The 22,176-nt window shown below is 54.0% G+C and overlaps 1 protein-coding gene across 6 annotated transcripts in view; it reads right to left on the bottom strand.

Moving 5' to 3' along the window:
* The window catches only part of CHST3 (carbohydrate sulfotransferase 3), a 36,157-nt gene extending 14,692 nt beyond the window's left edge, over positions 1–21,465 (bottom strand). For 5 of the 6 annotated variants that reach the window (XR_006194514.1, XR_006194516.1, XR_006194515.1 and 2 more), the window contains exon 1: positions 21,199–21,465. The gene's annotated coding sequence lies outside the window, so the exon portion shown is untranslated. Of the gene's footprint in view, positions 1–16,750; positions 17,599–21,198 lie in introns of those variants that run through there. The other variant, XM_042908501.1, reaches the window with a different exon arrangement.
* Between the last annotated feature and the right edge of the window lie 711 nt (positions 21,466–22,176).

The raw sequence follows: 22,176 nt of genomic DNA, 5'->3' as shown, positions 1-22,176 counted from the left end.
ACAGTAAACTGTTTCTAATGGCAAAAGGCTGAACATAACCTTAGTGTGTGTTAATAGGCAAAAAAAAAAAAAAAAAAAAAAGAAAGAAAGAAAGAAAGACCCACCCCCAAAACATAAAACTAGTTAGATAAATGATGGTACCTTTATCACCACAATACTCTGTGCTGATTAAAAAGAAAGAGGCAGCTCTCTATGGGCTGATGTGAAATGCTGTTCAAGATATGAGTGATACAAGCAAGGAGCAAGAACGTGTGAGGTCTTACTACCATCTGTGGAAAATCGGGGGTGGACATGCGCAAATGCTGGTACACAGAACGCCTCTAAGAGAGAAAAACAAGAAACTGGCAAGAGTGGCTGAGGGAAAGTGGGAAACGGGGGCGGGAATGGGGACCCACTTTTCACGGATACCTTCTCGTATTGCTTGAATGTGTTACCATGTTAATTACCCTTTCCAAATAAAAAAAAGGAAGTGGTTATGAAATAAACTGGAATAAAAAAGAGTATATGGAATTGTGTTCTAATCCACTGCCTGCTACACAGTTAGTGCTCAACATGTACTTGATCGACCAAGTGTGTCTAAGAAGCTCTGGGAGAAACTTAACCCAGCAGGAGGAAGAGGGAGCCCTGACAAAGATGGTGACTGTCCCAGGTTTCCAGTATCTTAAACCGAAGAACGCTGTTAAGCTGAGGACAGCAAATAATTCTCAACCCACGAGCCAAAGCCATGAGCCGAAGATTGGTATTGACTGCCTAGAGCCCTGTGAGAAGACTGAGGTCAAGCTTGTTTTCCATGAGAAAGAATGTGGTGGTTGATTTGTGATGTCTGCCACATGTGTAAGAGGGGAACGGGGTGACACGTGTGTCACATATTGGCCATTCCTACTTCAGGAGGAGCAGCCTAAGAAGGCTAGGAATCTTCTGGGCCATGGAGTTCTTTTCCTCCCTCATTCCGTATGTGCCCTTTGATTTCTGTTTTTGGTCGTGCTCGTTACTACAAAGGGCTGTGTTCATTTGCGGGTTTGGGGGCTTTTGTTAGTTTTATTGATCAGCAACCTTTCAACCAGAAATGTGTGCTAGTATGTATACACGCATACGGGCACATCGTAGGTGAACACGCTCAGAAGCCTGTGGCTGCAGCGGGGGGGACCGGGGGTGCCCCTCAATATGGTCACACAGCTTTCCCACCTCACTCTGTGCCTTTGTGAAGAGAAGTCCACAACAGCATTTCGGAGATCACCGGGGAGGAAAAACTCTCAATACATAAGCCCAGGACCCCCTTCCTGCTCTATCCTACTTACTGAACTTCCTAACGGGACTCCAGAACGTTCTGTGCCCAGAAAACCTCCAAGTACAGGACAGGATGGACAGAATTTCTTTTGTTCCCTATTCTTCCAACCCTCCTGGCTTTTGTGCAGAAGAAACAGAGTTTGGATCCTCTGGGGTACTTGTAGTCCTACAGTTTCCTCAAGCCCCCATATAATGGTGCATTAGCAGTAGGAAGGGGCTTTATTCCTTGTGACAAAAAAAAAAAAAAAAAAAAAAAAAGGGGACCCAGCCTCTTCTCTTTTTCACCAGGGAGTTCTGCCCACCATCCAACCAGTACTGCATCTGTGGGGGGCAGCCAGGGGTAGGAGAGAGAGGGGCAGAGGGGTCCTAGCCCACACTGACTTCTGCTATGGTCTGAGCTGATCTATGGCCACGTCGGAGCCTATCTGTACCCGGCCCTGGGAAAGGAGAGTCTGAGGGTGGGGAGAGGTCCAGGCAGTCAGCTGCCTACTCTGAACACTGGACAGAGGACCCTGGACTTAGAATCCGAGTTGGATTGGGTCCCTCTTCTCCCACTCACTCTGGTGACCGTGGGCAAGGTATTTAAGTGTTCTGAGCTGTTGCGAGCATCGGGTAAGCTTGTGGGAGACTCTGCATACAGGCTGGTCTTTATAAGCCAGAGCCTACCACGCTAGGAGTGCTGTTGGTGTGCACTCCCCTTGAGCATCTCTCGCTCAGCTGGGGTGTAGGCTGCTGCAGGGGAAGGGTGCGGGTGGATTCATTGCTTTTCCTGTGGGACCAGCCCAGACAATCCTTGCCTACTGTAGCCGTTGCTGCCCCTGTGACTGCTGGTCACTAGAAAGCATTATTGGGAGGGACACTCATGCAATGCACCAGGCCTCAGACCTGAACATGGCCATCGCCAAATAGTTTCAGGCTTCCCAGCTGGGAGGGCAAGTCAATTTCAACTCCTGGGCCAAGGCTGATAAATTGGAAGTGGCTGCCCAGCGCGCTGTATCTGAAAAGGTACGTCTCACAGGAGAAGAGTGCTATCTGTGATTGCTTGGTGACGTCTGCCATGGCTAGAGGGACAGCATGGCTCTTGGGCCTTTGCTAAGAGTCAGCCTGCGCTCTGCTTGGTAGCAGGTGAGAGTCACCTGGCTGGGGCAGGGGTTTGGGGGAGGAGGTGTTCAGAAGTTACTGAGGCCTGGGTCCCACCCCCAGAGATTATGAGTGAATTAGTCTAGGTATGGCTTGGGCATTGATTGTTTAAAGCTCCGCAGGTGGTTCTAACCTAGAATGGGCAAGGACTGAAAGCCAGGCTTTAGCCCATCCAGCTTGCTTAAGGAGCACCTGCCTGTGGCACCAGCTCAGGAGCAAGACCAGACTGGTGGTTGGGGGGGGGGGGGGGGCTGGGGGGAGGGAGGTTTGCTGATCCCTTGCTGACCAGGGACAGATGGCCATGCCAGGTGAACAGGTCTGTGTTCCTTGTTTCACTCAGGACACAAGCACTTGGGGGAACTTCTAGGTCTGTGTTGGAGCAGTCCATTTGAAACCAGCTCCCCTAAACCATGGGATACTACTCGGCCATAAAAAGGCATGAACTGGGGTTCCTGGATGGCTCGGTGGGTTAAGCACCAGACTCTTGATTTCGGCTCAGGTCATGATTTCACAGTCATGACTTCGAGCCCCAAGTTGGGCTCCGGGCTGAGTGTGGAACCTGCTTGGGAGTCTCTCTTTCCCGCTCCCTCTGTCCCTCCCATTTCCCCTCAAAATAAATAAACTTAAAAAAAAAAAAAGGCATGAATTATTACTACACACAACTTGGATGCATTCCAGGGGTACTGAGCAAAAAAAAGCCAGTCTCAAAAGGTTACGTACTGCATGATTCCATTTATATAAAATTCTAGAAATGACAAAACTGTAAAGACGGAAGAACAGATTAGTATTGTCAGGAGCTAAGTTAGGGGTGGGGGCGGGAGGGACGTGGTTAGGGCTATAAAAGGCAACATGAGGGATCCTTGCGGGGCTCTGTCTCGACTGTCAGCGTCACTGTCGGCCCCTGCTTGGCCCAGAGCAAGTCTGTGTCGTGATCTTGTGTAAGACTTTTGTACAATGTTACCATAAGGGGAACTGAGTAATGGTTCATGGGATATTTCTGTTTTACTTCCTAAAATTGCATGTATACCTATAATTGTCTCAAACCTCAAAAAATTTAAAAATTGGGGACTAAGGAGTAGACTTGTCACGATGAGCACCGGGTGATATACGGAATTATAGTATCACTGTATTGTACACCTGAAACGAATATAACACTGTGTGTCAACTAACTAGACTTTAAAACTTAGACAATTTAAAAAGTTTAATTGAACAGCAAAAGAAAGGAAACTGGCTCTCACCACAGAGGCAGGGTTGAAAGAGGTCTTTGAAAATGCAGCTAGAGGTGGGTAAGAAGCCTGAGCAGAAACGGTCTTCCTGGGGGCAGGAGAGTGAACCGGTTGAATCCAAACTGGAACTCTGAGTCTGGCTTTTTGTAGAACCATGAACTGGTGACCCCCCTGGGATCTATTCATGTGCAAGGATAAACCTTGGGGGCTTTTTGCGGGGCAGGCTGAGTGAGGAAGTAGAACCTGATGAGGAAGCCCCATCCTTACAGAAGGAGAAAGCAAAAGAGGGAGGCAGGACTGGAGGGACTGACATGGTCTGTAACCACCACCACCCCCATCAGCTGGAAGGCCTGGCTTCCCAGTGGAAGAGACGCTGGGAACAGGCACAGGGTCCAGGAGAGGCCACACAAGACTCGGTGTGCAAAGAGTGCTGCCACAGGGCCCGGACCCCCGGGAGAGCTCAGCAGGGCCTTCCCAACTGTGTAACACGGGCACTCACGGTTTGTGAGAATTGGGCACGCCCCTGGCTGCTTTAGGGCCATTCTGCAGCTCCCAGGCAAGAAGGAGCAGGAGAAGGGTTTGAAGAACTAAGGTAGAACTTGTAACAAGTTAAAAGTCTAGGGAAAGCACCTAGGGAACCTCTCTGGATGATAAAGGCTCACATTGGACAAGTTAATTCATTTGCAGAGTGCTGGGCCAAGCAGGGGCCGAGGCACTGGGAACAGAGTGGGGAAGAGACAGCCTGCACCCCAGGGGAGCTGAATACTAACAAGTTAACCCTGACCAGAAACAAGGCACCTCACACATATGTGTTTAGTCCTCAGGACAACCCTACAGGAAGGTAGGGCCGTACCTTTCTAGGTACTGATCACTATCCCCACCTAGGCCAGGAGAGGCCAAACAACCTGCCCTCAGGCACAAGGGAGAGCTGGGGTTTGAACCCAGGCAGTCTGGCTCCACAGTTCATGAATGCAACCACTATGCTGAATCACTGAACAAACGGGTTTAGCCAAAAGGTGGGAGGCATATAGCAGAGGGCAGCTGAGAGTTCTAGCTGGGACTGGTCTACCAGGACCTGTCACCTACTTGCTGTGTGACTCTAGACAAGCCTCTAGACCCTCTGTTTGTCTCACACTCCTCAAAGAGACACACGCGAACCTCAAATAACAGGGTTCTTAGAGTCTTGGAAGAAACATCCTTTGAAGGCACAAGGCCACTGCCGGCCTCCCAGGAAATAGGAGCCTGCTGGCTGTCCCAGATAAGCAGCTGGTGCTGGCTGCGGGTGACATTGAGTGGAAGCTGCTCCTGCCCAACCCTGTGGTTCTGAACAGGGGCTGGTCTGCTGAAGTAGGGCCAGATCCTAGAGACTGCATGACCTTGAAAGATGGCGTCATCTCCTCAGCAGAGGAGACCGGGGACAGTGCCCGTGGGCACCATTCCTCCAGAATCGAACGAAATTCAAACAGGGCATTCCACTGGGGGACAACCTGGCCCACCCTAGCTTTCCTCCACCCGCCCGCCCACCCCTGCATATATTCTCCCTGGCCAAATGGACCCCACCATTAGCAAAGGACACCAGAAAGAATGGGTCGCAGCTTGGATTCAGACCCATGTCTGTCTGGCTGCAAAGAGGGGCAGTGCAGTGAGGTGGAGAGCACACTGAGTGAGGGGTCCGACACACCTGAGCTCTTCCTGTTCCAGCTCTGTCACCCACCAGCTGTGTGACCCCAGGTGACTGTCTCACCTCCCTGTGTCTCACCTGTAAAACAGGTAGTAATAGCCCTGTATTCATTTCCTATAGCTGTTGTAACACCCGACCATCAACTCAGTGGCTTCAAACAACACCTATGTATTACCTTTTAAGGGTTCTGAATGTCAGGGGTGCCTGGGTGGCTCAGTCGGTTGAGCATCTGACCTCAGCTCAGGTCATGATCTCACCGTTCATGGGTTCGAGCCCCATTGTCTGACTTTGCACTGAGAGCACGGAGCCTGCTTCAGATTCTGTCTCCTCCTCTCTCTGCCCCTCCCCCCCGCTCACGAATGTGTGCTCTCTTTCAAAAATAAATAAATGTTAAAAAAAAAAAAAAAAAAAAAGAGTTCTGAATGTCAGAATTCCAAGGTCAGTTTGGACTAAAATCAAGGTGTCAACAGGCTTTCATTCCTTCCAGAGGCCTGAGGGGAGAATCTGCTTCCTTGCCTTTTCCAGCTTAGCTTCTAGAGGCTTCCTGCTTTCCATGGCCCATGGCCCCCCCATCCATCTTCAAAGCCAGCAATGGCTGGTTGAGTCTTTTTTTCTTTTTTTTAAATTTTTTTTTTCAACGTTTTTTATTTATTTTTGGGACAGAGAGAGACAGAGCATGAACGGGGAGGGGCAGAGAGAGAGGGAGACACAGAATCGGAAACAGGCTCCAGGCTCCGAGCCATCAGCCCAGAGCCTGACGCGGGGCTCGAACTCACAGACCTCGAGATCGTGACCTGGCTGAAGTCGGACGCTTAACTGACTGCGCCACCCAGGCGCCCCGAGTCTTTTTTTCTTGAGGCATCACTCTGACTTCCTCTTCTATAGTCAAATCTCCCTTTTTTTAAAAAAAAATTTTTAATGTTCATTTATTTTTGAGACAGAAACAGACAGACAGACAGAGCAAGAGTGGGGGAGGGGCAGAGAGAGAGGGGAGACACAGAATCCAAAGCAGGCTTCAGGCTCTGAGCTGGCAGCATAAGCCGACATGGGGCTCAAACCCATAAACTGCGAAATCATGGCCTGAGCTCAATTCGGACACTTAACCAACTGAACTACCCAGGTGGCCCTCAAATCTCCCTTTTATCAGGACCCTTATGCTTACATTGGGCCCACTGGATAATCCAGGGTATCTCCCAGATAATCTCCCTATCACAAAATCCTTAACTTCGTCACACTGCAAAGTCCCTTTACCATGGGGAAGTAACACATCCAGAGTGGGGTTCATGTGTAGACCTCTTTGGGGAGCCATTATTCAGCCTCCCACAAGCACCTACCTCATAAAATGGGTACTACAAGTTCAATGCTTAGCACAGTGTCTAACCAATAGGAGGCTCCACTGGGAATGAGAATCACTCTGAGAGCTTTTATAAAACATCAGGGCCTAAGATTCACTCCTGAAAATCCGGGGTGGAGTGAGCTGCACACTGAAATGTTTATAAGCTCCTTGGTGACTCTGCTCGGCAGCCAGGGATGGGGTTGACCATAATAAGCATTGAACCCATGTCAGCAGCTAGTCTCACTCCCCACAGCTACTTAGCACTGAGCCTCCCTGCCCAGCAGCTGTTCAATAGATGTTTGTTGAATCACACTGAACTAAATCACTCCTGGGGCCCCAAACTACCCCTGGGAAGGGATAGGAAGGGTGAGAGGGTCTCTCACTGCTGCATCAGGGCCTGAAGAATGAGGTTCTGTGGGCAGAGGCCAGCACTGGAATCAACTTCACACCCAGAAATGGCTGCCTGGGGGGGGGGGGGGGGGGGGGGGGGGGGGGGCGGGGGGGGGGGCCTGGAGTCCTTCCTCCTCCCCAAAGTCCAGTCAAGGGGGCCGTCCTGGGCTGAATCCAGTCATCAACGGGCCATTGTTAATGGAACAGAGGGGCTCTGTGCCCATTTAACACTTCCCTCCCTCACGAGGCTGCTCCCAGCTGAGGGCTGGCTTCTAGAGGATTGCAAGACTGGGGAGGGGGCCCCAAGGCTGTGAAGGGGGAGGATTAGGAGTGGGGGCTGAGAGTTCCCTGGTTGGAGGAGCAGAAGCAGCGTAAAACATTAGGCCAGTCTCAGAAGTCAGCAGGGCTGGGAAACCCCAGTGCTGATGCGCGCTCAGTTACAGTGTCAGGACGAGGTTCTGGTGAAAGTTGGGAATCCAGCGACAGCCAGTGAAACCCACCAGACCCCAACCGGAGTGGGAGGAACAGCTTTCCCCATGGGGTGGTCATGCTTGACTTACCTTCTTCCCTTTAAAAAACCAGAAAGGTGAATTCTGCATAGTAAATGGCACCTTTCATTCCCTATAGAAGAACAGTGTTTTCAAAAGGGCTGGGAGGGTTTTATGTTCTGTGGGTTTGGGATTTAAGAGGCAGGTAATTCAACCAGGGCTGGGCATAAATGTCCCTTTGCTTAGCAGACCTTTTCTGCATGCGGCACTTGACATTAATAGAGTAAGCTGGATTTCAGGAGGGTGGCATTTAAGATCCCAAAGATAGTGCCTGACCAGCACCTTCAAAAATGCCAGAGACCTAATTCTCGTGTTAGCCATCGGCAATTCTCATCTGTTGAATAAAGCAAGTCCTCTGGAAGTCTCTGCCAGGAAGCACCTTGCTTTAAAAAACAATCTAGGCTGGTCGGATCTCAAAGCGGGGTCCAGGGCCAGTGGCAGTAGCAGCTGGGAACTTGGTGGAAATGCACATTCTCGGGCCCTTCCCCAGACCTCTTCAATCAGAATCTCTGGGGGGGCGTGTCCAACAAGTTCTGCAGGTGAGTCTGCTGTAAAGTTTGAAAATCACTCTTCTAGAGCAATACTTTTAAAACTCCAGCCTGCCATCACTTTGGTAGGTCGGCAAACTTTTTTGTAAAAAATAAAATAGAACTGTATAGAACCGAAAATATCAGAGTGCACGTGTCATAAAGATACACACGGGTTTCGTAAGAGTTTTGTTTCAGTTCTGCGTATCTTTGAGGTTTTAGTCTGAAGGTTAATAAGCACTCTTCTGGAGCCGGTATGTACCTATTTCAGCTGGCTCCCCTTTTGTAAGGGGTCTGAATTAGGAGGCTTTAAAGATCACAGCGTGTGAGTTCCCTTCCCCCACACAATGCCCTCACGGAGGCCTTGAACAATAAGAGGGACTGCTTTGGAACACGGCCTCCTTACAACACTGGCCTAAAACTTAAACTAAATTGTGCATTTCCCCATGTTTGTAAAACCTTCTCTCCACCGCCCCCTCTTCCATGTACATGTGCACGGAGAAGTATGTGGATGAAATAACTAGCTGGTTACATCTGGGTGGTGGGACTGGCGGCGGAAGGGGGGGAGGGGGGGGAGTTGTTGCTTTCTTCTCTGCATTTGTCCATTTTACTTGAATTTTTGCACACTAAGCATCTATTTTGCACACGATTATAAAAACTATAAAGTCAGTACTTAAAAAATAACAAAGCTGAGGGTCCATTACTGGGTGGAAACAGAGAAAAGGCATTCCCACGGGAGGGCAGGCAGAACCCAGGGGTCATCCCCTCCCTCATTGTGTCTGGCCAAAGTCTCTCCTAAGGCTGAGGCCAAACCCCACCTGTCCCCAGAGCCCTCCTTGATCCAGCCCCCACAGCCATCAGCCATCATCAGTCCCCCAGAGTAAAAGCACTGCCCCCTCCCACCCCCACACATATGTCACCTTCTCCTCCTTAGAAAGCCTTTCTGCTACTCCTGGTCCTCATGCCAGCCCTGTGCACAGTCTGGATCCTTACCACCATCCTTGCCTTCATTATCCAGGTGAGAAAGGAAGTTTCAGAGAAGGTAAGCAACTTGCCCAAGGTCACCCAGCTAGAGATGGAAGGCCACGAAGTGAAAGGCGGGGTCGGCTTACAGCAAATCTCTAGCACGTTGCTCTCCTGGCACTATTTCTCTGCCTTGCTCCATTCATATATATTAAAGTTAACGTTCGCTATACAGCACCAAATAAACATGTAAGGAAAGGAGGAGGGATGAAGGGAAGGAAGGGGGAGAGAGGAGGGGAGGGGAGCAAGGGAGGCCTAGGTCACACTCAGTCACACTCCAAATAGCAGTGGAGAAGGGTCGGCCTGTCTATGTGAGCCCCCACGCCCAGGGGACTCTGAACATGCAGTCTGGCCAAGAGGCAGCATGTCCGGTCCGATCACCATGGTCAGGCCCTGACCCCACAGGCCACAGCTGCAGACCCCAGCCCAGCCAGGCAAGAGGGGAAAATGGAGAGGCGGCAGCTGGGAGCACAGAAGAATGCTCCCCTGGAAGCTGAGGGGCCATGCTGGGGCTGGAGGGGATGAAGGACGTGGGAGCCTTTGTGTCTCGTGGGTGGAAGAGTCGAAGGTGACTGCTGGGGGAGGAGGGGTGGCGGGAGGCTGGGATGCGGCAGCCAGCACAGCTTGGGAGGGAGCACTCACTGGCCTAGCAGTGACCCAGGACGGTGATCACACTGTCTGGGGGCAGCTATTCTCTGGGTAGTGCCTCAGTTTGAAAGACATTTCACCATATACCCTTTTGTACCTTTCCAACTTCAGACCATGGGCATGTATTACTGAATTCATAAAACTTAAACTAAAAAAAAAAAATTAAAAGCAGGTACCAGTTTTCTACCTGTAGAGGTAGAGGCAGAGTTCTTTTGAGGTGAAGACTCCCATTTTAGAAGTCATTTTAACAGGCCTCTGTATGAAAATTTAAGCAGAGGCAAAGCCCGAAAGGAAAATTTGGAGGCAACGGGAAACAGAATTGTCCCTACAGTCAAACTTAACAGTCTATGTTCCCCGCAAGAAAAGCAACAACTCTCCGGAAATTGTTACTATGTTGGGGGGGTGGGGAGTCACTGGTTTGGGTCCCCTCCCTTCTAGGTGTGAGGGGGGCGTGGCCACCCCTGAAGCCCGAGGGGTTCTGGGGGCTGGGGGGGGGGGGGGGGGACAGTGTCAGGAGGACCCACCCTGCAGGCTGTGGAATCCTGGGGGATCCCCACATAGTTGTGGGGAGGGCCATTGGACTTGTGCTAACCTGGGACTTGGGCATTAAAAAGGGGATAGGGACCCCTGAGAATCCAGCACCAGCACCGGTCGGTTGAGTCACATGCTGGGTAATCAGCACTGGTCAGTTGAGTCACATGCTGGGTAATCACCTAAGCCAGGTGTCTCGTGGAGGCCCTTAGTTTCCAGGGCAGGACTCAGGCGGGGCTGGCTATCTGGCATAGAAGGAGCCAGCGCTGGAGGCCTGAGGAGGCCCCTGTGGCTTCAAAAGTATTCCTGAAAAAATGGTAACTCATAGCCCAAGGGAAATCCGAGCTTTTCTCTCTCACCCAGAGGGCCATTCTCTCGGCAACACAGGGACGCGGTGACTGCAGAATGAAGCAGAAATGCAAGCCTGAGAACAGAGCTGGCCTGTACTCTCGGTGTCAGAGGGCAGCTGAACTCCTCCCTCCTCTGTCTCCGCAGAAAAGAAGACTTAAGAGTGTCCGTTTCTCCCCTTTCCAGCCCAGGGAATTCAGGTGAGCCAGAAAACCTCTCTAAGCCTCAGTGTCCTCGCCTGGAAGATGGGGGTGACCATGCCTCCCTTGTGAGGTTGTGGAGGGGGAGGACACCGTTCAGCACAGGGCTGGCCATGGGCCCCTCCTCCCAGCTGGAGCGGCTGGGGTGGGACGGGGCTGGGAGTCCCAGCAGCAGCTGCGTCAGCCTGGCATCCTGCGCCTGCAGACCGGGCCGAGGAAGCTGGCACTCGGCCCCTCTCTTGACTCACTCTCCTTTTCCAGGTCTGGCCCACCAAAAACAGAACAGGCATCCTCTGAACCCCCGTGCTCCTTCCAGAGAGGTGAGTCTCACCCTAAATGGCCATGTCCGCAGGGTTTGCATGGCCAAGAAGCTGGGTGCTCCCTGCCGCCTCCTAAATGGATCCACAATCTCCAAGAAACTCTGGGGAGTGATCCACACTGAAGGATGAAAACTCTTCCTGGCACTTCCTGTCTGCACCACACTATTCGGCAGACATAGGTTCATACGCCCTATCTCCTATGATTCTCTGATGGCTTTGTCGTGCAGCTGGATGGTGGAGTGGCTAAGAGCATAGGCACAGCTTTAGTTGGACAGCTGAGGGTTTGAATCTTGGCTGTGTGGCCTTGGACAAGTCACCTAACCTCTCTGGGCCTCAGTGTTGGCATCTGTAAAATGGGGCTACCTCATGCAATCAGACAGATGCAAATACATCACTCAGCCTGAGGATGCTTAGTACGCACAGAGCTCTCAGATACTCAACTGTACCTACAAGGAAGGCAGAGGCCTTTGGGACCTGTCAGAGTGCTGGGCACACAGCTCAACCAGACTTTACTTTTTAAAAGTGATTCCAACACTGGGATTCCCGGAATTACAATCTGAGGCCTGGCAAGGACGTACTTTTGGAAGCTCTTCATGTCCATCACCACTTCCAGAAGCTCCTGCCAAAGCTGAGCTTATGAGTGGGGGTACGGGAGACCCCAGGCAGGGAAGAGAACGCGGGGAAGGTGGGAGACAGCAGCCGGAGAGGAGAACTCAGGACAGGAAGCCAGAAGGCTGACCTGGCTCTGCTACCCGAAGGTCCCTTGCAGGACTTTGGGCACAAGGACACCAGAGAACCCCAGAGGGCAGGCTGGCAGGTAGGCAGCAGACCGTGAGACTCAGTGATGTCATGCTTTCCCAGGATGACTCAGTGGTACCCCTGGGCTGTGAACGGGAGCTGTGTACTGGGCCTCTCACCCTCCCTGTCTCCTTGCCCTTCAGGCTTGCATGGTATCTCTCCTTCCCCTGGCACCTCCTGTCCTCCCTGCCCCCGGGACCCCACGGCTATAGCATTGGTGCTCTGCTCCTAACTGTGACCCTCATGCTCCCTGTCATGTCTCTCCAATCTCCACATTGAGGGAAGACCTAACTGCCAGAAAGACCTGGATTTCATTACTGCCCCTGACTCCTCCTGGCCAAGTGATCTTGGGTAGGTTAACCTGCCTCTCTGAAGCTGTTTCCTCATCTATAAAATGGAAACATTGCTATCAACCTTGCTGGGTTGTATGGGGCTTAGTGAGATGGTCTGTAAAATACTTGGCACACAGCAGGTGCTTAGCAAATGTAAAGTATGACATTCAAGGGCCTCTATGATCTGACCTCAATTTACTTTTCTAGCTGCATTTATTAAAAAAATAATAGCTCATTCTTCTTGATGCTTACCGTTGTGTGAGGCACTGCTGTAAACACTTGCACAGGGACACATTTTATTCTCCTATCACCCCCATATGGTGGGTATTATTAGCATGTCCATTTTACAAATGAGAAAACTGAGGCACAGAGAGGTTAAGCAACTTGGCATGGTCACACAGCATGTGGGGAGCAGGGTTCCCTTCCCTTGCAAGCAGCCTGGCTCTACAGGCTGCACCTGCAACCACAACTCGGTCCTGCCTCATCTCTCTTCGTGCATCCTTCAAATTACAGTTCAGTCCAAATGGACTCCTTGCCACTCTCTGCATTCGATCTGAACTCTCCCATCCCTGCCTTTGCCCAAGTTCCCTCCTTGCGCCTGAATGCCCACCTCATCCATGAAGCCCTCCCCAAGTCCTCCCTCATGTCCACCTTTGTGAGCTCATCACAGGTGGACTCCAGGGTGGTTATCTGTGCCCAAGTCTCCTCTCCCCGTCTGGCCCGAGGGCACTTTCTGCTACCCCCAGGCTACCCTGCGCAGTGTCAGGCATGAGCAGGCATGTAGTACCTGGACAGGCGATGCCAGGGCTGAAGCACCTAATGTGTCTCCCTGGGTGGCCTAGAGGAGAGCTTAGCACTCAGGGCTCCACTACTTCTGCAAGAGTAACTTGAGGGCTTCAGCCGGAACCCCCACCCCCACCCCCAGGCAGCTGGGCTTCCTTCTCTGGGCTCAGGGGAAAGGACTCAGCCACAGGAGATCTGCGTTGCCTGGGGGTGGGGCTGAGCCCCGGAGGGGCTGGAGGGGCTGAACGGGACATCCGTCCACAAGGGGACAGGACTGAGAAGCACTTGCTGATGGGGCTGGGGCTGAGTCATGGTGGGAGTCATGGTGAGTTGGAGGGGGCAGACTCAGACCACTCCGTAACAAGCGCATCCCATCCGGGAGGCTGAGCACTGTCCTCTCCTGCACGGTGTGGCTTTGTGTCCTATCCACCACTCACGGTTCCACAGTCAGGTGGGGACTCACTGGAGCTGTGGAAGCACTGGGGACACCAAGGGGGACGAGACAGACGCTGTCCTGCCTCACAGGGCTCACTACCCATAGGAGACCACAGACCATGAAACCATCAATGGCCACACAGTGGGGTAAAGTGTGACAAGGGGGAGACATGCCGGCAGCTGACCTAGGCTTCCAGAGGTGACACCTAAGCTGAGGCCTGGGGCTGAATGGGAGCTGGCCACCAGAAAAGAAGGAAGGAGAATGTTCTTGGCAGCTGGAGAGGCAGAGCTGGATGCACTGTCTGGGGAAAGAGGATAATTTGGAAAGCGGACGAGTGAAGATAAGGTGAGGGCTGGGGAAGGGGAAACTGGGGCATGCTATCCACCGGGAAGATCTCAGGGCCCATGGAAGCCGCTGGCATCCCAAGCAGCTCGGCACCTACCCCAGGGTGGGGCTCCTCCTATCTTGTTGGACCGCCCCGATCTGCCAGTTCCTCCTTACTTGTTTAAGTCCCTTCTCCTGCCATCTATGCCAGTTCCTGAAGCCAGATCATTGCCAAGGGGAAGCACATGGCCGGCCTCGCAAAAGAGGCTGACGGACCATCACAAATGCCCCGTCCGGGTCAGCCTGGGGAAGGCCGAGGGCTGGAACTCCCACCCGCAGTGCCTTCACGGAGCTGCCCCTGAAGCCAGCCTCCCCAGAGCTTCCTGGCCAGAGCGCAGCGGCACGCCCTGGCCAGTTATGAAATGCCTGCTCTTGCGTGCACTCTCTCTGTCCCTCCTCGGGCCGCAGCCACGGCAGCGTGCAGGTTCACACACGGCAGGGTTGTGGCAGGGTTCCGGGTACTGGTTACGGGAGCCGGGCCACAGGGCTCAGACCCCGCTGTGCACTTTCGAGCCAGGGGATGTGGGCAACGCATTCTGCCTCTGGTTCTGTCTGCCTGTCTGTAATATGGCAATAACAAGAAACCTCCCTTAAGAGCTTCCTGTGAGAACATGGTCGCAGGCCCAGAAGGTTCTAAGAGCACGGTGCTGTGCATGCTAGCTGCCATTACTAACGCCTCCCGTGCCCCTGACCCCTGGGCACCTGCACCCAGATGTGCAGGTCACATCTGGAACCGTCAGAGGAGAACAGCTCCTCAGAGCAAAAATAAGATAGGGCGCCTGACCTTCACGGTCATGGGTGTTTCGGTTCTTCATCCCCCCTGGGAGGCTGACTTCCCCTTCCTCACAGGTGCTATAGCTTTCTATCTGAGGCCTCTTCAGGTACGTCTGTCCTTAACCCTGCAGGCCCCAGGCCTTGTCCGGAGGGGAGCCAGGCCCATGTGCCCCAGGCGTGATTCGAGTTGTGAAATTTCTTGCTGAAAACTGGTGTAGTCTCAGCCAGGGGGGGGTGGCCCAGTTTGTTTTCAAAATATTTCCTCAGATAGCGCTGCTTTGGCTCAGACTTGTTAGCACTTCCCAGAATTCTGCAGATGGTGAGGCAGCTGGAGGGCAAGGGAGAAGAGGGAAGAGGGGAAGAGATCGGGGAGGCCCGGGGCCCCACCTCAGGTGGCTGTGTGGGCTCACACCGGCACCGGCTCGGCGTGTGTGAACAGGCATGCACACACACAAGAAGGGAAGCAGGTCTGCCTGTAGAGGGGGGCTTTCTAATGGCTGAGCTGTGGAGACTTCTGAACCAGAACTTCCCTCAGAAGCCCAATGCATACCACAGACACGGCGGGGAGAGGCCTGGAGCCCCCTCCCGTCAGGCCTCGGAGGGGTCCCCACTGAACTCTGGGGCTCCGTGGCACCTAGTCTGAAAACCTCTGCTGCTAAAGGAATCTTGGCCTTCTCTGGGGGAGTTAGGACCAACACTGTGTTAAAATAATGAGCTTTCTGAGGGAAGATGCAATTATTTTCCTAATAAATTCTAATTTGTGTCTAGTATAGCAAATGCCACACATTCTGAGAAATCAGGGCTCAGAATGTGCAAAGTGATTGATTCCATTCACTAACAAGCTTTTGAGCACCTCTCTGGGAAGTCTTGTGAATGCAGGACTGAGTATCTGGGGCAGAGAGTATGTGGTGAATTATACTTATGACACAGACCTAGTTCAACGTACAGGCATGTTTCTAAACTCCTCACAGATATTAATTCACTGAGAGCCCTATCACCTAGGACCTAGAGCTGTCAGTGAACTAATCTCTTACCGATTAAGAAACTAAGGCCCAGAGAGGTTAAGCAACTTGCCCAAGGTCACACAGTCACTAAGCAGTACTGCAGGCACTCCGGCTTTAGGTTATGTGCTCTTAACCATTACATAATTTGCCTTTTGGAATGAGTGTGTCCCTGTGTTTGTGTATTTGTGTATGCACGCACTTGTGCCTACAAATGTTTTGGTATATACTATGTCTAGCTGTTTACTGAAATATTTGTGTTTGGCGGGGAAGGGGGACATATCTGAATGTGTGTGTGTGTGTGTGTGTGTGTGTGTGTGTGTGTGGAAATGCCCATGATGATACGCGTGATGGTCTGTGAGTACATGGGTATGCATTCTCTCTCCCACCAACCCACCAAGGCTGCAAGTTATGGGGCTCACACCCAAGTACTCTCTCTGTTGTAGCCTGGCAGCAGCATGACAAAGGGACTCCCTGGCCAGAGGCAGGACCCAGAGCCTTCCGGCAGTGCCTGCTCCCCAGATTCCGGAGGTTTGCGTTTGCTGACCCAGCTCACATCCAATGGAAAGGCCCCTCAGCCACTCTCTAGGTCCCAGCCAGCAACTGCCCCCACAGAGAGCCCCAGCTGGCTCTCCTCACTAGGTGCTGGGTTTTAGAGTGGTCAATTAAATGCACTGAAGTCCTGAGGCGATCATGAATTTGCTTCCTACCCTATAGGCATAGTAACTTACAACAGTGCTGGGACTTCTTGAAACCTTTTAGACCACCAGCACCCTAAGCTGATATGGCCTAATCTGATATGACTCCGGCCAAAAGCAAAGAGCCTTGACATTCTAGTTAGTCCAGAAAGCCCTTCAAGCTAAATGTATGGGTTTTGAAGGTTTCTTCACAAGTGAGCCCCACCTTGGATGGACACAAGAGGGGGAAGTTAGCTTTGGTCCAACTACTCGAAACTGACATTTAAGACACAAAGCTTCATCAGGTGCCACAAAGCTGGAAAAAGCCCCACCGTTCTCCACCATCAAAGTAAAACTCACCAACGTAGAGACCACCTTCTGCCTCGCTGAGTGGGACCAAGGCTGAGACTTGCTCAGATGGCACAGGATTGAGCTGGAACCCTAGGTGGACTTTTCTCCCACATGTTCCTCCTGGTCCCGGTGGCCAGTGTGCCAGCCTCCCGCAGCATAAGAACAGCCCGGTGGCCCGGTGTGTTCCCTGACTTTTGAGGCTCCCAAAGTCAAGGAGGAGGGGCTGGACAGGGAGGGGATAGGGAGGAGGGAGCTGGTGAAAGCAGCCAGTAAGCCAGGTGTAACCACGGGAGGCCCGAACAGTGCTTCCCAGGCTGGACTCCGAGATGGCTGTTTACTTGTGGTATTTAGGAGACGCTGAACTAGGACCTGGCTTATTTATTTTCCACACTTTCCTCCAAATCCTTTTCAGAGTCCTCCAGAACCCCAGTGATAAATTTCCCAGGGCCTAGAGAAACCCACAGTCCTTCAGCACACAGACATCTTTGTGGAGCAGGGGAGAGGAGGGGAGGGAGGGAAACATGAAGGGGAGAGACAAGAGGGCGAGGAATGGAGGGTGGATATGAAGCTACGGGTGGCCGGGCGCTCCCATGGCCTGCCTGCCACCTCTCTCTCCACGGTGGTGGATAAGGGCAGGGGGAGCAAGCAGCCAGATTTGGGGCAATGGAGCCAAAGACTGAGTGTGTCCACCTCCAAGCACAGAACAGACTGTCCAGCCCGCCAGGGACCGCCCCACACCCAGCTGAGGAAGCCACGTGCTCAGGGCAGGACAAGCAGCATTCTATCATCTAGTTACTCATCAGGGAAGAAAAGGTGACATTATTTCTTATTTCTGTTTAAGGAGTGAAAAGGAGAGCTGTTTTCTTTTCCTCCTACGTGACTTCATGACGCGCAGAGACTTCTGGGTTTCCTCACGGCTAAGATTCCAGCTAAGATTCCCTTGGCTCCCCTTGCTTTATGACTTCCCAGCAGAGGTGCTCGCTCGCAGCCGCTCCCTGGGCTTCACCCATCACCTGACAGTGTTCCTAAGTGTCTCCACGTCTCAGACACTGGGATGGAGCCAGGGTGCACAGACGAACAGCCCCTGTCCCTCGGGTGGGGCAGTTTCTCCCCACACCCAGTCTCCCAACCTCTATCCTGGACGGCGTGTCCACTGCACAATGGAGCCAGAAGACGATGCCGATGCCTGCAGCTCAACACTGTCAAGGCTCACGGAGCTCACCCCAGTGGGCTTCCCGGGGAAGGTGGGAGGGGCCAGCTGGGTAGTTGCTCCTTTTTCTTTTTTTTTTTTTTTTTAATTTTTTTTTAATGTTTATTTTTGAGACAGAGAGAGACAGAGCATGAACGGGGGAGGGGCAGAGAGAGAGGGAGACACAGAATCGGAAGCAGGCTCCAGGCTCTGAGCCATCAGCCCAGAGCCCGACGCGGGGCTCGAACTCACGGACCGCGAGATCGTGACCTGAGCTGAAGTCGGACGCTGAACCGACTGAGCCACCCAGGCACCCCAGTTGCTCCTTTTTCTAAGGTTGCCAGTTTTTCCCGTACCATAGACATGCTGGCCGGAGATGGGAGTGGGCAGAGCAGTGAGAGGTAGCCCTCTCAGCCCTTGGGGGGTACACAGTACAAACCAGACTGAGACCATGGCGGCCCCTAAGTGCCTGCAGGGGGGCCTGAAGGCAGATAGTTTGCCAGCTCCTAGCTTCGTGACCTTAGGCATCCACTGCACCTCTCTGAGCCTCACTTCCTCATCTGTAAAGTGGGGTTGATAACCGCTGTCCCTCTGTGGGGCCCATGTGGGAAAGCATAAGCTAGGGACCAGGTGAGCCATGCATTATCACTCCCCACCCCAGCTCTGTCCCACCCATCTCTCTTGGGGACCAGAAACTGCCCCGGGGCACATGATAGGTGTAGGAAGGACAGCCACAACATGTCCCTCTATATTCACCAGGCAGGCGGGGGCAGGTGAGGGCTGATTTCCCCGTGTAACAGATTTCCACTCTGGTGAGGGCCGGAAAAAAAAAAAAAAAAAAAAAAAAGAGGAAATACCATCTGAGGATGTCTACCTGGCAATTTCTCCCAAACCCAAACTTATGACTTGTATGGTCACAAGTGACAGCTTTGTCTTCTCGGAGAAGCAGCAAATCATCTCTCACTGGAATTACTGCAACATCTCCCTCAATTCACTTCCAAATCTCTCATCATTTCCCAACTCCAGCTCTACACGGAAGGCTCCAGAGGCCTGAAGCCACCCAGAGTTTAATTTCCCACGGCCCATGGTGTAGCCCAGTCTGGGCAGAGAGTGTGGAAAAAGGACTGCAGTCAGAGGCCCCAGGACCACGTTAGTAAGTAGCCAGTGTGGCTTCTTTGTTGCCATGGAGAACCAGTAGGGACCTTGGAGACAGCCTTCCATGGTGGAGACAGCGTGAGTTCTAGAGTTAGACCGTCCAGGTTCAAATCCCAGCTTTGTGCCTCATCAGCAGTGCGACTTCGAAAAAGTTACTTAACTTTCTGAGCCTCGGTTTCCTAATCTGCCAAATGGCCACAAAATGCTAACTTCACAGGGATGGAAAGGCTTAATGAGATAACGTATGCAGGGCTCTTGATTCACAGAAGACACAAGGTGGGAAGGTGATACGGGGAACAACTGGTTGTGGCACGCCACCCGAAACCGGAGGTGGCCAGGTCCAGGTCACTCCCTCTCTCACCTGGGGCCACCCACGTAGTTCTGGTGCTGCCCACGTGCTCTGCTAATTTCAGCATTTAGGCCATGGAGAAGCTAGAAATGCAGACTGAACCTATCACGAAGGGGTAGGGGAATGACACATCTCCTTGTGATTCCTCGGCCAGCTTGTCCCATACCCTTGCACCCTCTCAATCTCATGCCGGTAGGGAAGCACTCCCAAGACTGCTTGGGATCCCAGTTCCGGGAACATGAGATGTTTCAGCTCCTCTGGGAAAGGCACGCCCGCGGGCACACAGAAACCCACCCAACGTTCAGTACAGGGACTGCGACTAGCCCCTCCACCTGCTGCCACCAGAGCCAAGCCCCTGCCGGAGGACACAGCCCCTAGACCTTTCATGAGACCCATTTCCAGCCAGGCCAGCAGGAGCCAGGAAGAAGCATGCAACACCATCCCCTGCTTAGCCAGGTATAGACATGGAGGCTTTCCTGCTTCCCCTCTTAGGAGAGCATAGGTCAACAATGAGATTCAAGACCGCAGGGCCAGCCCACAGGGCACAGTGGAAGATACCGCTGGGGCCGCTTCTCCAGACAGCTCAGGCAGGGCTCCCTGGCACCACTCAGGGCCTCCTCCTCGGCAGGAACACCAAATCCAACCCAGGTGAGGCCACCAGGCTTGGCTCACAGTGAGTCCTTAGCGAACGTTAATATTGGTGCCATTAATCATCAAACAACTACTCACTGAGTACCAGCTGTGTGCCAAGCACTGTGCTTGGTCCAGGACAATCCTTGAAATATCCCAGGGCCCCAGCACACTAGGGCACCTGAAAATAAACACAGCTTCAGGTGCAGTGAAAATGAGAAGGGCTCCAGCACTGCCCAGGTTTCTTCAAGACCTTGGGAGCCTTAAACGTCCCCCACCCCGGTTGACACACCCATCCAAGGCTGGAATCTCCTTCGCTGGTCCTCCTGGAAGTCCCTCTGAGGAAGCACATCCGCCCGGGGTGGGGGGAGGGTCTGTGTGCTTTCCTCGCAAGCCCTGTCACTGCCACCACCCAGCTGTCCCGCGCAGGGCAGCATCGGCCTGCTGCTTTTTCCACTCTGCTCAGAGCCCAGCATGCCGGGTCTGAGTTTTATGAATCACTCCCTCCTCTCTCCCGGCCTCGCCTCCGGAAGGGCTGCGCACACCCAGACACATCACCAAGACACGGACTTTCCACACCAGACTCGCTTCTGCCGAACCCCGAGATCCAACTGCAGTGTCTGGTTTCCCCCTCCCCACTTCTAGCCTCGGGGTGCCGGCCACGACTTGTAAAGACAAGACAGCTCTTCCCCGGCCCATCACGCTGTGGGGGCTCCTCACTGGGGGGCCTGCAGACAAAGACCGTGGATTTACTTGAGGGCAGGCGGGAAGAGGGCATGCTTGGTCTAAACATCCAAACCCTGGCGCCCCCGGAATTGTACATTTCGGCCTGCGCGGGGTGCGGAGTCCGTGTGGCGTGTGCTCAGAGCGAGTGCGCGATGTGTCTGTGGCTTGCATGATGATGAGCTGCGAGTACCTGGCAGCTGTGAATCTGGGTGCGGGCTGGGTCTAGGGACTGCGGGTGCCTGCGTGGAGTTTTCCCTGGGCCGGGAACTCCCTCTCCCACGCTCCGTTTCGCCCCCTCTTCCTCCAAAGTTTGGCGGGCCGCCCGGACGGGGAAGGTTGGGGGGCGCACGGCTGGGCGGCCTTGCCCGGGCCTCGGCGGCGGTTCCGGGACGCCGGCGCCCTACTTACCCCGGCCGCCGAGCCTCCTCCGGCGGGGGCGGATCCGACTGTCCGCGGCTGGGGTCCGGCGCTTGCAGCATCCGCTCGCAACTTTGCCCTCCTCTGCGTAGAGCCCGGCAGAAGCAGCTCAGCGGCTCCGATCCCTCGCGGCCCGGGCTCTGTGCCCCCCCCGGAGGCGGCGGCGGCGGCGGCGGGGAGGGAGGGAGGCGCGGCCCCGCCGGTTCGCACGCCGAGCGGGAAGCGGCGCCAGGCGGGCGCCGTCCTGCGCAGCGAGCGAGCGAGCGGTCCTGCCTGGCGCCCTCCCCGCTCGGGCCCGAGCCCGCGAGCGGCCCGCGGCGGCGGCGGATTCCTGAACCGCGTCCAAGGCGCCCGGGGAGCCCTCCTCCTCCTCCTCCTCCTCCTCCTCTCCTTCCTCACCCCACCCAGCTCCCAGCCCTGCGCGCCCAGCAACTTGGGAACCGTTGGCGAAGTTGGCGCAGCTTGGGCAGCGCGCCGGCCCGGCCTCTGGCTGGAAGGAGGGGAGGAGAGGGAGGAGCTGAGGGGGGAGGGAGGGGGCCCGCCCCCGCCCCCGGGGAGCCGCGCTCTCCGGGACCCCTCTGTGGGCCTTTGTTCCGGGCACTGCACCTCGGCCCGCCCTCCCCGGGGACTCGCTGGGGGCCTCTCGGATCCCCCACCTCCTCGCAGAGAGACTGGGAGGAGCTCCCGGCCCCGGGGTGGGTAGGTGGGGGGAGAGGCGGCGTGCGGATCTTCGCGGCTTCACCCTGCCAGAGCCTCCCAAGCCCTTACCGGCCTCCCATCCTATCCCTCGCCGGAGACATCCCCCTGGCTGCGCTGGTTCTAGGCCGGGGGTTGGGGTGGTGGATCCAAGTGACGGTCCCCAGGGCTTCCAAAGACCAAAGCACACCCTCTCTGGGCGGTCACAGGTCACCCTCCCGCCCTACCGCTTTCTCGCGCCTCCAGTCCGGGGCTCCCCTAGTACGAGACCCG

This window comes from Panthera leo, chromosome D2 (genome assembly GCF_018350215.1).
Source record: "Panthera leo isolate Ple1 chromosome D2, P.leo_Ple1_pat1.1, whole genome shotgun sequence".
Lineage (NCBI taxonomy): Eukaryota > Metazoa > Chordata > Mammalia > Carnivora > Felidae > Panthera > Panthera leo.
This window is presented reverse-complemented; position numbering and strand designations above follow the sequence as displayed.